This window comes from Panulirus ornatus, chromosome 20 (genome assembly GCF_036320965.1).
Source record: "Panulirus ornatus isolate Po-2019 chromosome 20, ASM3632096v1, whole genome shotgun sequence".
Classification (NCBI taxonomy): domain Eukaryota; kingdom Metazoa; phylum Arthropoda; class Malacostraca; order Decapoda; family Palinuridae; genus Panulirus; species Panulirus ornatus.
In genome coordinates, this window is record NC_092243.1 from 49,243,143 (window position 1) to 49,258,775 (window position 15,633).

Below are 15,633 nucleotides of genomic sequence, written 5' to 3' on the forward strand. Positions count from 1 at the left end.
TGTGGGGCCTGGACGTGGGAAGGGAGCTGTGATTTCGGTGCATTATACATGACAGCTAGAGACTGAGTGTGAACGAATGTGGCCTTTGTTGTCTTTTCCTAGCGCTACCTCGCGCGCGTGCGGGGGGAAGGGGTTGTCAGTTCATGTGTGGCGGGGTGGCGACTGGAATGAATAAGGGCAGACAATATGAATTATGTACATATGTATATATGCATATGTCTGTGTGTGTCTATATATGTATACGTTGTGATGTATAGGTATGTATATGTGCGTGTGTGGACGTGTATGTATATACATGTGTATGTGGGTGGGTTGGGCCATTCTTTCGTCTGTTTCCTTGTGCTACCTCGCTAACGAGGGAGACAGCGACAAAGTATAAAAACAAATATATATATATATATATATATATATATATATATATATATATATATATATATATATATATATATATATATTACACTTTGTTGCTGTCTCCAGCGTTATCGAGGTAGCGCAAGGAAACAGATGAAAGAATGGCCCAACCCACCCACATACACATGTATATACATACACGTCCACACACGCACATATACATACCTATACATTTCAACGCATACATATATATACATACACAGACATAGAGATATACACATGTACATACTTCATACTTGCTGCCTTTATTCATTCCCCTCACAACCCCGCCACACATGAAGTGACAACACCCTCTCCCCTCCGCATGCGCGCGAGGTAGCGCTAGGAAAAGAACAAAGGCCACAATCGTTCACACTCACTCTCTAGCTGTCATGTATAATGCACCGAAACCACAGCTCCCTTTCCACATCTAGGCCCCACAAACTTTCCATGGTTTACCCCAGACGCTTCACATGCCCTGGTTCAATCTATTGACAGCACGTCGACCCCGGTATACCACATCGTTCCAATTCACTCTATTCCTTGCACGCCTTTCACCCTCCTGCATGTTCAGGCCCCGATCGCTCAGAGTCTTTTTCACTCCATCATTCCACCTCCAGTTGGATTGTCCCTCAACCCTACTGTACCTAATAACCATGCTCTTATTCACATTTACTCTCAGCTTTCTTCTTTCACACACTTCAGCAAACTCAGTCACCAGCTTCTGTAGTTTCTCACCCGAATCAGCCACCAGCTCTGTATCATCAGCGAACAACAACAACCGACTCACTTCCCAAGCTGGTGACTGAGTTTGGGAAAGTGTGTTGAAGAAGAAAGCCGGTAGTAAATGTGAATAAGAGCAAGGTTATTAGGTCCAGTAGGGTTGAGGGACAAGTCAATTGGGAGGTAAGTTTCAATGGAGAAAAACTGGAGGAAGTGAAGTGTTTTAGATATCTGGGAGTGGATTTGGCAGCGGATGGAACCATGGAAGCAGAAGTGAGTCACATGGTGGGGGAAGGGGGCGAAAGTTCTGGGAGCGTTGATGAATGTGTTGAAGGCGAGATTATCATCTCGGAAAGCAAAAATGTTTATGTTTGAAGAAATAGTGGTTTCAACAATGTTATATGGTTGCGAGGCGTGGGCTATAGATAGAGTTGTGCGGAGGAGGGTGGATATATTTTAAATGAGATGTTTGTAGACAACATGTGGTGTGAGGTGGTTTGATCGAATAAGTAATGAAAGGGTAGGAGCACGTGTGGTAACAAAATGAGTGTGGTTGAGAGAGCAAGGGCAGAAGAGAGTGTATTGAAATGGTTTGATCACATGGAGAGAACGAGTGAGGAAAGATTGACAAAGAGGATATATGTGTCATAGTTGGAGGGAACGAGGAGAAGTGGGAGACCAAATTGGAAGTGGAAAGATGGAGTGAAAAAGATTTTGAGCGATCGGGGCCTGAACATGCAGGCCGGTGAAAGGCAAACAAGGAATAGAGCGAATTGGAATGATGGTATACCGGGGTCGACGTACTATTAATGGATCGAACCAGGGCATGTGAAGCGTCTGGGGTGAACCATGGAGAGTTCTGTGGGGCCTGGATGTGGAAAGGGAGTGTGGGTTCAGTGCATTATACATGACAGCTAGAGACTGAGTGTGAACGAATGTGGCCTTTGTTGTCTTTTCTTAGCGCTACCTCGCGCGCGTGCGGGAGAGGGGGGGGGGTTGCCTTTCCTGTGTGACGGAGTGGCGACGGGAACTGATAAAGGTAGCAAGTATGAATTATGCACATGTGTATATATGTATTTGTCTGTGTGGGTATATATATATATATATATATATATATATATATATATATATATATATATATATATATATATATATATATGTATACTTTGAAATGTATGGGTATTTATATGTGCGTGTGTGAACGTGTATGTATATGTACATGTGTATTGTGTATGTGTGGAGTGTATGTATATACATGTGTATGTGGGCGGGTTGGGCCATTCTTTCGTCTGTTTCCTTGCGCTACTTCGCTAACGCGGGAGACAGCGACAAAGTATAATAATATATATATATATATATATATATATATATATATATATATATATATATATCATATTTGCTACAATTCGTCGCTGTCTCACGCATTAGCGGAGTAGCGCAAGGAAACAGACGAAAGAATGGCCCAACCCGCCCACATACACATGTATATACATACACTCCACACATATGCATATACAGACATAAATGCCCACACATGCACATATACATAGCTATACATTTCAACGTATATATACATATACATACACAGACATATACACAATGCACATGCACATATTCATACTTGCTGCCTTCATCCATTCCCACCGCCACCCCGCCACACATGGAATGGCACCCCTCTCCCCCCGCATGCGCGCGAGGTAGCACTAGGAAAAGACTACAAAGGCCACATTCATTCATTCACACTCAGTCTCTACCTGTCATATACAATGCACCGAAATCACAGCTCCCTTTCCACATCCAGGCCCCACAAAACTTTCCACGGTTTACCCCAGACGCTTCACATGCCCTGATTCAATCCATTAACAGCACGTCGACCCCGGTATACCACATCGTTCCAATTCACTCTATTCCTCGCACACCTTTCACCCTCCTGTATGTTCAAGCCCCGATCGCTCAAAATCTTTTTCACCCCATCCTTCCACCTCCAATTTGGTCTCCCACTTCTCCTCGTTCCCTCCACCTGACACATATATCCTCTGTCAATCTTTCCTTATTCATTCTCTCCATGTGACCAAACCATTTTAATACACCCTCTTCTGCTCTCTCAACCACACTCTTTTTATTACCACACATCTCTCTTACCCTTTCATTACTAACTCGATCAAACCACCCGACACCACATATTGTCCCCCAAACATCTCATTTCCAACACATCCACCCTCCTCCGCACAACTCTATAGCCTATGCCTCGCAACCATATACATTATTGGAATCACTATTTCTTCAAACATACCCATTTTTGCTTTCCGAGATAATGTTCTCGCCTTACATTTTTCAACGCTCCCAGAACTTTCGCCCCCTCCCCCACCCTGTGACTCACTTCCGCTTCCATGGTTCCATCTGCTGCTATATCCACTCCCAAATATCTAAAACGCTTCACTTCCTCCAGTTTTTCTCCATTCAAACTTACCTCCCAATCGACTTGTCCCTCAACCCTACTGTACCTAATAACCTTGCTCTTTTCCACATTTACTCTCAGCTTTCTTCTTTCACACACTTTACCAAACTCAGTCACCAACTTCTGTAGTTTCTCACCCAAATCAGCCACCAGCGGTGTATCATCCGCGAACAACAACTGACTCACTTCCCAAGCCCTCTCATCCACAACAGACTGCATACTTGCCCCTCTCTCCAAAACTCTTGCATTCACCTCCCTAACCACCCCATCCATAAACAAACCTACATTCACTGAGAACCAATCACTTTCCTCTCTTCCTACACGTACACATGCCTTATATCCTCGATAAAAACTTTTCACTGCTTCTAACAACTTACCTCCCACACCATATATTCTTAATACCTTCCACAGAGCATCTATCCATCTATCTATCTATCTATATATATATATATATATTATATATATATATATATATATATATATATATATATATATATATATATATATATATATGAAAAGTCATAAAGCATCACAGGTTAAAATTATTTATGAAAATAAATATAAATGAAGCAGGAGACATCCTGGCCTGGATTTGTTAGTGGGACATCAATTCTAGTCCACACACACGGCATCATAACGCTGTACATTGTCCAGCGAAATATCTGACCCACGAAAGAAATGACCACAGAACAAGTGAGTCTGCACACGGGCTGCGCACACGGGCTGCGCACTGCCACCAAGTCATATCTTTTCTTTCTTTTCTTTGTTTTTGTGAGGGTGATCAGCTGTTCAGCAGGTTCAACAGCGATTATCAAGTACAGAATGACACAGCGCTTCTTTATAGATATTTTCTGAGAGAGAGAGAGAGAGAGAGAGAGAGAGAGAGAGAGAGAGAGAGAGAGAGAGAGAGAGAGAGAGACTTGAAGCTATGAAGCTATGGGCTACACCAGCCACACCATGATGGTCGTGTTACCAACACATCATCTATCGTCTTCAAACTTCCTTTGCTTTTGCTACGACCACAACCCCTCTCGTCATTATCTTTAATATACATCTTCAATTCAGGCCCACAGCTTTGATACATTATGTCCACTGGCAACATTTTTTGCGTAGTAAGTGTCATCTCTGAGGCAGGAAGCATTTAACATATATTTTCTATAGGGAATCGCACCAGAAATGTGGTAAATACCAAACCGATGGTTTACGGCACACTCTCCTAGAGCATCAGACAGTAACGTCAACATCGTCATATCAGACGCAACAAAGTAATAATGTATATAATACACTATGTAAATGGTACAGGCATGCTAGGAATTAGCAATGATGGTAAAATGTCATCACAGGGCAATAATACTACAGTTTAAGTCCTCATCAGGCATGCTATGAGAACTTATTGCCAGTCATCAATTTCGCAAGCCCACACAGTTCGCTCATAACCAGGTTATATCATTAACGCATTACGGCAAGATAGTTATCATAACACCGGGCTATTCACACGGTTGGGATAAATCCCGAATCTGGTGGTAAATAAATAGAAGTTAATAATCATAATCAACGCAGGTCTATCAAAACTGTCGTACTGGACAGAAGTCTTCCTAATTCATCGCGTCCTGTCACCCATCTCTGAATGAGAGGGTGAGAGATTCTCTTTCAACGGGATCAATTTAATTTGTATCTAATTCAGTGACTTTCATGTCAAAAGTTGTGCCACGAATCTGTATGATGTTGAAAACTGGCTGGTGTACGGAACATACCATTATGAACCCAGCGTTAGCGAGGTAGCGCAAGGAAACAGACGAAACAATGGCCCAACCCACCCACATACACATGTATATACATACACGTCCACACACGCACATATACATACCTATACATTTCAATGTATACATACATATGCATACACAGACATATACATATATACACATGTACATAATTCATACTTGCTGCCCTCATTCATTCTCGTCGCCACCCCGCCACACATGAAATTACACCCCCCCCCCCCCCACGCGCGCGAGGTAGCGCTAGGAAACAACAAAGGCCACATTCGTTCACACTCATCCTCTAGCTGTCATGTATAATGCACCGAAACCACAGCTCCCTTTCCACATCCAGGCCCTACACAACTTTCCATGGTTTACCCCAGACGTTTCACATGCCCTGGTTCAATCCATTGACAGCACGTCGACCCTGGTATGCCACATCGTTCCAATTCACTCTATTCCTTGCACGCCTTTCACCCGATCGCTCAAAATCTTTTTCACTCCATCCTTCCACCTCCAATTTGGTCTCCCTCTTTTCCTCGTTCCCTCCACCTCTGACACATATATCCTCTTGGTTAATCTTTCCTCACTCATTCTCTCCATGTGACCAAATCATTTCATCACACCCTCTTCTGCTCTCTCAACCACATTCTTTTCATTACCACACGTCTCTCCTACCCTTTCATTACTTACTCGATCAAACCACCTCACACCACATTCTACAAATACAAAAAATTCTCTTGCTTTGTGTTTTCAGCGCACGCTCCACCTACTTACAGACGCTTTCGAATCGGGTGAAAGTAGGTGGGACGCCAGGGAAAAAATTTCTATACAAAACACTTAAAAGACCTTAAGAATTACTTTTTTTTTTTTTTCTTTTACTGAGAACTGGTGAAGACAATACAGCGCAATACTTCCGCTAGACTCAAGGTCAGTAGTGGCAACCCTGTAAAAATAAAGCCTAGCTACACCCGGGGACGCCGACGAACTGACCCATCAATTTGACAGTCTGACACCATCCCAGTTTGAGGAGTTCCGAGGGTTGAATCTTGCGACAAACCTCGGTCGTGGTGGCCATGACTATACGTGATTTCATGAGGTACTTCGTGAGCGACTCTGCATGGTGAAGCTGCATGAGAAATATGCCTAACAATGTTTTCATCGTTTACATTGACCACGAATCATGTAAACCGTGAACTGTTGCATCTTATAACGACACACAAACTGTATTGTACAGATATTATCAGTAATTATTCATCTTGAGGGCCCAAACATCAGCCACCCTCAGGGTCGGCCATAGCCTATTGAGAGGCCCTAAAGCTGGGTCTCTTTAGGGGCCTTTCCACCCTCCAAATTACCCTCCCCCACTCCCTCCCTTAATCACGAGCTCTATGCAGTTGGAGGAGGGGATGAGGGGAGGGAATGCCCCTACCCAGGAAACCTAAAAATTAAGAGTGTCTGTGGAAGCCACACCTAGATACTGAAGGCTCCTATATCACGGTCGGAGTCCTGGCCACGCTCCAGATGAACTATATCATCAAAATGATCAAAATTTCGTCTAATTTCTCTTACGTACTTGACTGAACATATCATAATCCGTGGGTCGTCGGTGCGTCTCCAGCTATATACCACTGATGCTCTTCGTAACAAGTTCAGATAACTTTAACCACATAAGATACTGGCCCAAGTGTTTGTCTTCTCTGTACTGCATTTGTCGAAGGTGTGGAGACGTTCAGCGGGCCGACTCCACGGCAACTCCCCCAACAAGTCAACGGCAAGTCTCCTCACACAAACGTAGTGACGTTATTGAAGCATTGAAGGCTAGTAACACAGACCCCCACCTGATCCCGTGGCATCGTAAACATAACAAGGACATAATTCTCGTACCGCACCGTAACATCACATGTTGTCCACAGCTCGACTGGCACTAGACGTCTACTTACAATACGTTTGGCAGTGCAATAACAGTACAATGAAACAAACAACAGAAAAATAAGGGTAAAATTACAGTTTCGAGCGTTAACAGGTTTGAGAGAAAAATGAAGGCCAGAATCGTTCAAAAGACATCATAAACCATCGGTAAAACACTTTCAACCAAACTAAACCTGATAGATTTGCCGGATGTTCGAAACGGTAATAACAATACCCCCCCCCCCCAAAAAAAAAGCCAGGTTTACAAGAGGTAAACTTATGCTACAAGAAGCTGCCGGTGCTGACACCACCATCCCAGCCCTACATGATTTCGGACAGTGTTTCCATGTAAGTGACAACACTCCCTTATGATACCCACTCTGAGCAACACCCCAGATGCTTGTACTGTTGTTAACACACGACGTTTGCCTGTCAGCCACTTACCTCAATTTCCTTGCCACCGTCTACACAAAGATTACCAAAATGATCGTCCTTGACGCCGCTAGATTTTTAGCTGTTTCATTATATATCCCATCACAGACTCGAATGTAACCAGATGATAAATCTAATATCTTTTAAGTTACTAAGAATACCCGTTCACACTCCCCTGCCTCCTCTTTCATCGTGTAGCGAAGCCTGAACAAGCAAGGAGCGCATGCACAGTGTGCAAGCTAATATGTAATACTAACATCTGTGACGGAACACTTGTTCTGGCTGGGAGGTGAGGAGATGGTCTCACCTTGCACGACGCCTCCTCCCAGTAATACTGCTACGCTCCTCAACCCTGTCATGAAACCCCCCCTGTCTCTTCTTAATGGTGTGTGACGTATGACAGTATATCCAGCGGGTGTGACTGCCACGACATGATCCAGCCGTTCACAACACAATATACACCTTTCACTCTGGGGGGGAAGACTCGTACGGAGCCACTCAAAAATAAAACGAGTTTGGGTCAAAGTTGCTCCGATACATCATACAAGAAGCCAACACCAGCAAAACCACCAGCTTCAGTAAACCGTTGGCTCACGTATCAAGAGCAAGGCAGCCGGGGCCGACACAGGAGCAGACCAACAACAACACAATGCAGGAAACCTGACGACAGAACCACACGAAAATCATACATTCGCTGGAGTGCGGGAGGCTCCGGCAATATTTTCTTTCGTTTCCACGATATCTTAAACTCCCTCTTGATGTAACTGTTTTCATCAGATATTCAGGAATCTACACGAAAACACTTTCACATCCTGAAAATACGAACGGAGATGGCAATACACACTAAGATCCAATGATAAAAACTGTACTTGTCTTGTGAATAGCTGTAGCCTGAATTTCGGCTCATTGCAGTTCAAGAAATCCCTTAATTATCTTACCCCGGCAGCAACGTGCGTCAACACTGGAGGAGGAACCCACTGGCCAGGTGGCCAAGTGATTACAGTCATTCCCACATAACGCAAATGTTGACTGAGGATAAAAGTAAATATTGGAATCGTAATATATTTTCGCTTATCAGATTAAACTCAACTTTCCTTTGTGCCACAGCTAATATTCCACAGTGTGTTGCCATCACCAGTTATATGATAACAGACTATATAGACCATATAACCTGGTCACTCGGTAAAGTACCAATTACCCGGGCCAGTCCTGGCAGCACTTCATTTACCATATCAATATTCTTAAAAATGTAAACAATGTCAGTAAACCCATATATTATTTACAGTACAAAAAAATGGTCTTTCTTCACAGACACACACACACACACACACACACACAGACAGTTCCTGAGCCATAGCCTAACCCACCTGGGTTATGATGAAGTACACACTGGGTGTAGACCGGAGCAGCAGAGCGAGCCAACCCGATGCCCAGCCTCGTCCCTGCTAACTGAGCAACGCTCGCTCGCCTCGTATTCCTGGGCTTCCAGCTATAGTATTAAGGATTCGCGGCATTCCTCATACACAGCCTTGCCCACCTCGTGAGGACTTGCATGTCAACTGCACTACCGGTGTGAGGAGACGACGACACACGAGCCCCTTGCTTACTGAGCCTGCCATATACATACAGACATACATACAAACATACATACAAACATACATACATACATATTCCAGGGACAACAATGTGTGTGTGTGTGTGTGTGTGTGTGTGTGTAAGAATCTATTTAACTGACGTCAACAAAAAGGTCATTTTCGGCATACATCAGTTTTTCAAAAACTACGAAAAATAAAAGAATTCAAAATATCAAAAATTCTCATATATATAATTCCTTTCTCAGGGGTAAAACTATGGATTTTGACGAGAGGAAAACGAGATACTTCGTTGTCTTGTTCTTGGCGCTACCTCGCTAGACGAGAAACGGCGAAATTACATTTCACAACTAAAATCCACTAAAATCAAACTACATGTTGTATGAAACATAAAATCAAAAACATCACAGTCTTGTCCCTGTCCTGCGCACATAAAATAGTATGAAAAAAAAAAAAAAAAAAAAAAAAAAAATATATATATATATATATATATATATATATATATATATCTTTTCTTTCATAATATTCGCCATTTCCCGCGTTATCGAGGTAGCGTTAAGAACAGAGGACTGGGCCTTTGAGGGAATATCCTCACCTGGCCCCCTTCTATGTTCCTTCTTTTGGAAAATAAAAAAAAAAAAAGATGGGAGGATTTCCAGCCCCCCGCTCCCTCCTCTTCTAGTCGCCTTCTACGACATGCAAGGAATACGTGGGAAGTATTCTATCTCCCCCCTATATATATATATATATATATATATATATATATATATATATATATATATATATATATATGAGAAAAGCCGTTCTTCGTGTGTTCCAGCAGCTGGACCCTCTGTACACTCTGCATCCTCTTCTGCAGCACCCAACACCACCACAAGATGGGTCGCAGTGCACAATCAATCTAGCTGTTCATCGCAAAAAAATAAAAAGAATCAATCTTCTATTCCTGGCGCTAACTCGCTAACGCGGGAAACGGCGAAGCATAATATATACATATTTTCTTGATACTTTACAATTACAGCATATATATATATATATATATATATATATATATATATATATATATATATATATATATATATATATATAGGAATATATATATATATATATATATATATATATATATATATATATATATATATATATAGGAACAGTGGTTCCAACAATGTTGTATGGTTGCGAGGCGTGGGCTATGGATAGAGTTGTGCGCAGGAGGATGGATGTGCTGGAAATGAGATGTTTGAGGACAATGTGTGGTGTGAGGTGGTTTGATCGAGTGAGTAACGTAAGGGTAAGAGAGATGTGTGGAAATAAAAAGAGCGTGGTTGAGAGAGCAGAAGAGGGTGTTTTGAAGTGGTTTGGGCACATGGAGAGAATGAGTGAGGAAAGATTGACCAAGAGGATATATGTGTCGGAGGTGGAGGGAACGAGAAGAGGGAGACCAAATTGGAGGTGGAAAGATGGAGTGAAAAAGATTTTGTGTGATCGGGGCCTGAACATGCAGGAGGGTGAAAGGAGGGCAAGGAATAGAGTGAATTGGAGCGATGTGGTATACCGGGGTTGACGTGCTGTCAGTGGATTGAATCAAGGCATGTGAAGCGTCTGGGGTAAACCATGGAAAGCTGTGTAGGTATGTATATTTGCGTGTGTGGACGTATGTATATACATGTGTATGGGGGGGGGGGCCATTTCTTTCGTCTGTTTCCTTGCGCTACCTCGCAAACGCGGGAGACAGCGACAAAGTATAATAAAAAAAAAAAAAAAAAATATATATATATATATATATATATATATATATATATATATATATATATATATATATATATATATATTCCTATGAGTCCACAGGGTAAATGACACACGATAAGTTCCCAAGTGCACTTTCGTGTAATAATCACATCATCAGGGGAGACACAAGAGAGAAATATAAGTCACTTGATATACATCGAAGAGACGTGTAGATATTATATATAATGTATCCATGTACATACCCTGTGTCTGTCATAGCTGTGTCTGTGGATCCTAACTCCACAATCTGCCACTACGGAGGGAGGTAAGATGAAACCCCACGTCAGCTATACAAGTGTGTGGACCAGCAGTGTCAAGGCTGGTGCACACGACCAGGTAGGAGGGGTCGCCCCAGGTCTGCCCTGTGTGTGTGTGTGTGTGTATGTAGGGTAGTATAACTGCTACCCACACTTAACACGCAACCCCACTCCCCACTGCTAAACCCCCACAGTGGGCAAGGTCATGTACACTGCTACCCTTGCACTACTAGGTGGGGGCAGTAATGCTCACTTACAGAAAGGTCAAGGGAAGAAGATTTACTGAGGTCACATAATAATCATTTAAGGAGGAGCTTTGAGGTGACCCCACCCCGTAATTCCTACTTGGCATCTCGATAAATGTCAAGTATGGGGGACCAACACACACACACACACACACACACGCGGCGCACGCGCACACACGACGGCTGATCCAGCGACGGGACCCACCAGAAGGGCCAGTCAGTCATCTGACATCATGTTTCCCGCCTCACAACCTCAGGCGTGACCCACCCTACATTACATCAACTATAAAGAACGAATACAGAACATTCTCGAGTGGATGTGACTATGAAAGTTGAAGGTTTGGTGTGTGAGTGTATGAGTGTGTGTGTGTGTGTGGCTATTCACTGCATGAGGCGGATGTCTTCATGTTGTCTGCTCAGGAACTCATCACACTAACCATCAATGTAAAGGGTAATTAATGTGTTATAAACATCCCTGGTTAACATTCCAGTTTAGAATATAGGGACAATAGAACTAATCTATAATACTCATACTGTACAAAATTCACTTGTCATATACCTTGTTATAATAACCAGTCACTGTTGTTCTGCTATGGTGAACATTCATATAGCTAATTTCTGGCTGATTAATCCTATCATACACTCTACCCTCTTATACCCTATGCTACAGACAGGGTAGCAGTACTATAAACTTACTGCTCTTACGCCAAAAATCACATTCCAATTTGGGATACATTCATTTCTTTTTTTCCTCGCGTCACCACACGACCTGACCCGTCATCCTCACAAGGTGTACATACTGACCCGCTCTTCCCCAGGATGTGACTCTCCTCACGGCCACGTATTGGTCCAGCAGGAGACGTGACCACCAGCACTGTGGCCAGCGACCCGCCCAGGAGACGTGACCACCAGCACTGTGGCCAGCGACCCGCCCAGGAGACGTGACCACCAGCACTGTGGCCAGCGACCCGCCCAGGAGACGTGACCACCAGCACTGTGGCCAGCGACCCGCCCAGGGAGAAGCCTGGGGCGTCCAGCGGCTGTTACTAGTCATGTCCGCGGGTGATCCCACACACCAGCATCACCCAGCCATACACATCCACCACCCAGCCTTCACCCACCCATACATACCCACCACCCAGCCTTCACCCACCCATACACACCCACCACCCAGCCTTCACCCACCCATACATACCCACCACCCAGCCTTCACCCACCCATACACACCCACCACCCAGCCTTCACCCACCCATACATACCCACCACCCACCCTTCACCCACCCATACACACCCGCCACCTAGCCTTCACCCACCCATACACACCCACCACCCAGCCCTCACCCAGCCATACACACCCACCACCCAGCCTTCAAGCACTTATTAACTATTCTCTGGTGTCCACCTGACTACAGAGCCAGTAATATATCAAGTAACAAACGAGAAACATTAATGAATTTCATTTAAGTCGTAATAAATCATGAACACCGTAATGCAATGGGTGTGCACATTGTAGATACAGAATAATGTACGTTATTCATATACTCTGTTATTCAATTACGTGTAAGGAGCGCTACAGTGTTGGCCGGAACCATCTTCCATCCTCCATGTCAGAATTGCTGGTCTTACTTCCTGATTAAGGCACTACCGGGCTGGTCGCGCCTCACGCCGACTCACACCTCACTTATTTTCTTCCCATAGTTCTCTTGACTCCCCCTCTCTGCACTGTGTATGGCCCCCAGTCCCTGGCGTCATGGGGTGCTATGAACCCCAGGTTCCCGCCTGACTCCACTACCAATGCGAGGGAGGGTTCTGGCAGCAGTGGTACCGGCCCACACCACGACCTTTCCCTCTCTGTTAGACCTGACTCTTCTTGTGTTCACTACACCAACATTCATGGTCTCTCTCTCTAGTAACCTCTCCTCACGAACACCCTCTGTCTACTACCTCTCATAATATCTGACTTCTGTCTAGACACCCATTTGTCTATTGTTTTCACCCGCTCCTTTTCCTTATCCAACTCTAATCTCCAATCGCCGCCTTCCCGGTTCACAGGTGGTGTCTGCGTTCACTGCAACATCAACACACCTGTTGCAAGCCTCAAGGACCTGAGTTCCCAAACTCTAATATGTGGCTCAAGGTCTATCTGTCTCCCAACTAACACACTTTCCTTCTGTCTAATGCTCTTCTATATTTCTACATTTATTTTTCATTTTTCTTTTACCATCTAAACTCCTGCCATGAGACTGTGACATCTTACCCACAAGCCGAGATCCTCTACCTCAGGCATTTCAACGTTCACCATAGGGAATGGTTGAATTTCTCCCATACGGATGGTGGAGGGATCGAAGCCCTCACGTTCTCCATTCTCAATTTAGAGCAAATTCTCTCCCATCCTACCCATATCCCTGACCACTGTGGCCACTCTACGAATATTCTGGATTTGTTTTTCACCTCTAGTATCCCGCTGTAAGTACACAATCTCGCCCACAATTGGTTCATCAGATCACACCCTCATAAACGTATCTATCCCCCTCCAGCAGCCCCTTCTCAGCGTAAATACTGACAGCTCTACAAAGATGGCTGGATTAACTTACGCAACTCCTTTTCTGACTTTCCTTGGGTAAATTACTGTCTTTTATGTGGTGATGCTTCTGTCTCCGCCAAACGTACAGCAGATGTTCTGAGGCCATTCAGGCAAGGGATCAGGCATGTCGGACTTGGAAAAACTCTCTTTCCTCCAACTCCCATTCAACTCTTATCACAGCCCGTAATCAATGAGAGCACATCATCCGGGAGGCGAAGCGTTCCTTTATTCAAAGGAAGTGTGATAACCTCTCCTCGTCATCCACTGATAGGTCTTTCTGGTCTTTGACTAAGGGCATCTCTAACAACTTCTGTCTCAACCTTCCCTTCACTTTTCCGTTCTGACGTTATCATATCTGTCTCTCCCGTAGACAAAGCGACTCTATTTGGTTCCCGCTTCTCCTCTGACTCCACCTTGGATGACTAACATTCCTTCACCCCCTGATGCTCCTCTTACTAATCCTATGTCTCTTCCCGTCATCTCTTTTCGGACTGTCCGAAAAACACCTACTCTCTCTGAACACAAGCAAGGCTTATGGTCCTGATGTCATCCATCCCCGTGTACTGAAAGATTGTGCCTCTGAGCTTGCACGTGTGCTTGCTCGTCTGTTCCGTTTCTGTATAATAACCAGAACTTTTCCCTCTTGGAAGCATACATTAATACATCCCATCTCCATGATGGGAGACCATTCTAACTCTTCTAACTATCGTCCTATTGCTTTGACATCTACCATTTCCAAAGTCTTTGAATCCCTCCTCAACTCCCATATCCTTAAACACCTCGAAAATCACAGTCTTCTCTCTGATCACCAGTATGGCTTCCGTAAGGCGAGATCCACTGGTGATATTCTTTCCTATCTTACTAATGTCTGGTCATCATCACTGAAAGATTTGGGGGAGTCATGTATAGTCGCCCTTGACATATCCAAAGCCTTTGACGGTGTGGCATCGAGGTCTCATCTCTCAGCTCCCCTGTTTTGGCTTCCCTCCCTCACTCTACTCCTTCATATCTAGCTTCCTCTCTGGCCGATTTATCTCTGTGGTTGTTGGTGGATCAACCTCACCACCTTCCTCCATCAACAGTGGTGTCCCTCAGTGTGCTGTCCTGTCCCCTACACATTTTCTTTCTTTCAACGCTCTCCTCTCCTGCACAAATAATCCAACGCATTCATACACTGACGATTCAACACTGCATTCCTCCACGTCCTTCCATTCTGCTCCTTTTCTCTCACTGGATCTGCATCTCGTCTCCCCATAACTTCCTCAGTTAACTCACACTTGGACAGGATATCTCAGTGAGGCAGACCAAATCTGGTTAAGTACAATTCCTCCAAGACTCCAGTCTCTAACCATCTCTCTATCGAAAACTCCTCACAACTGTCCTGCATCTCCAACACAGTCATGTCCTCTACCTCCAACACAAGCATATCCTGCACCTCCAACAGTCATGTCAACTCCACATCATTCAAGACTCATCTCTAACTCTGAAGGTTA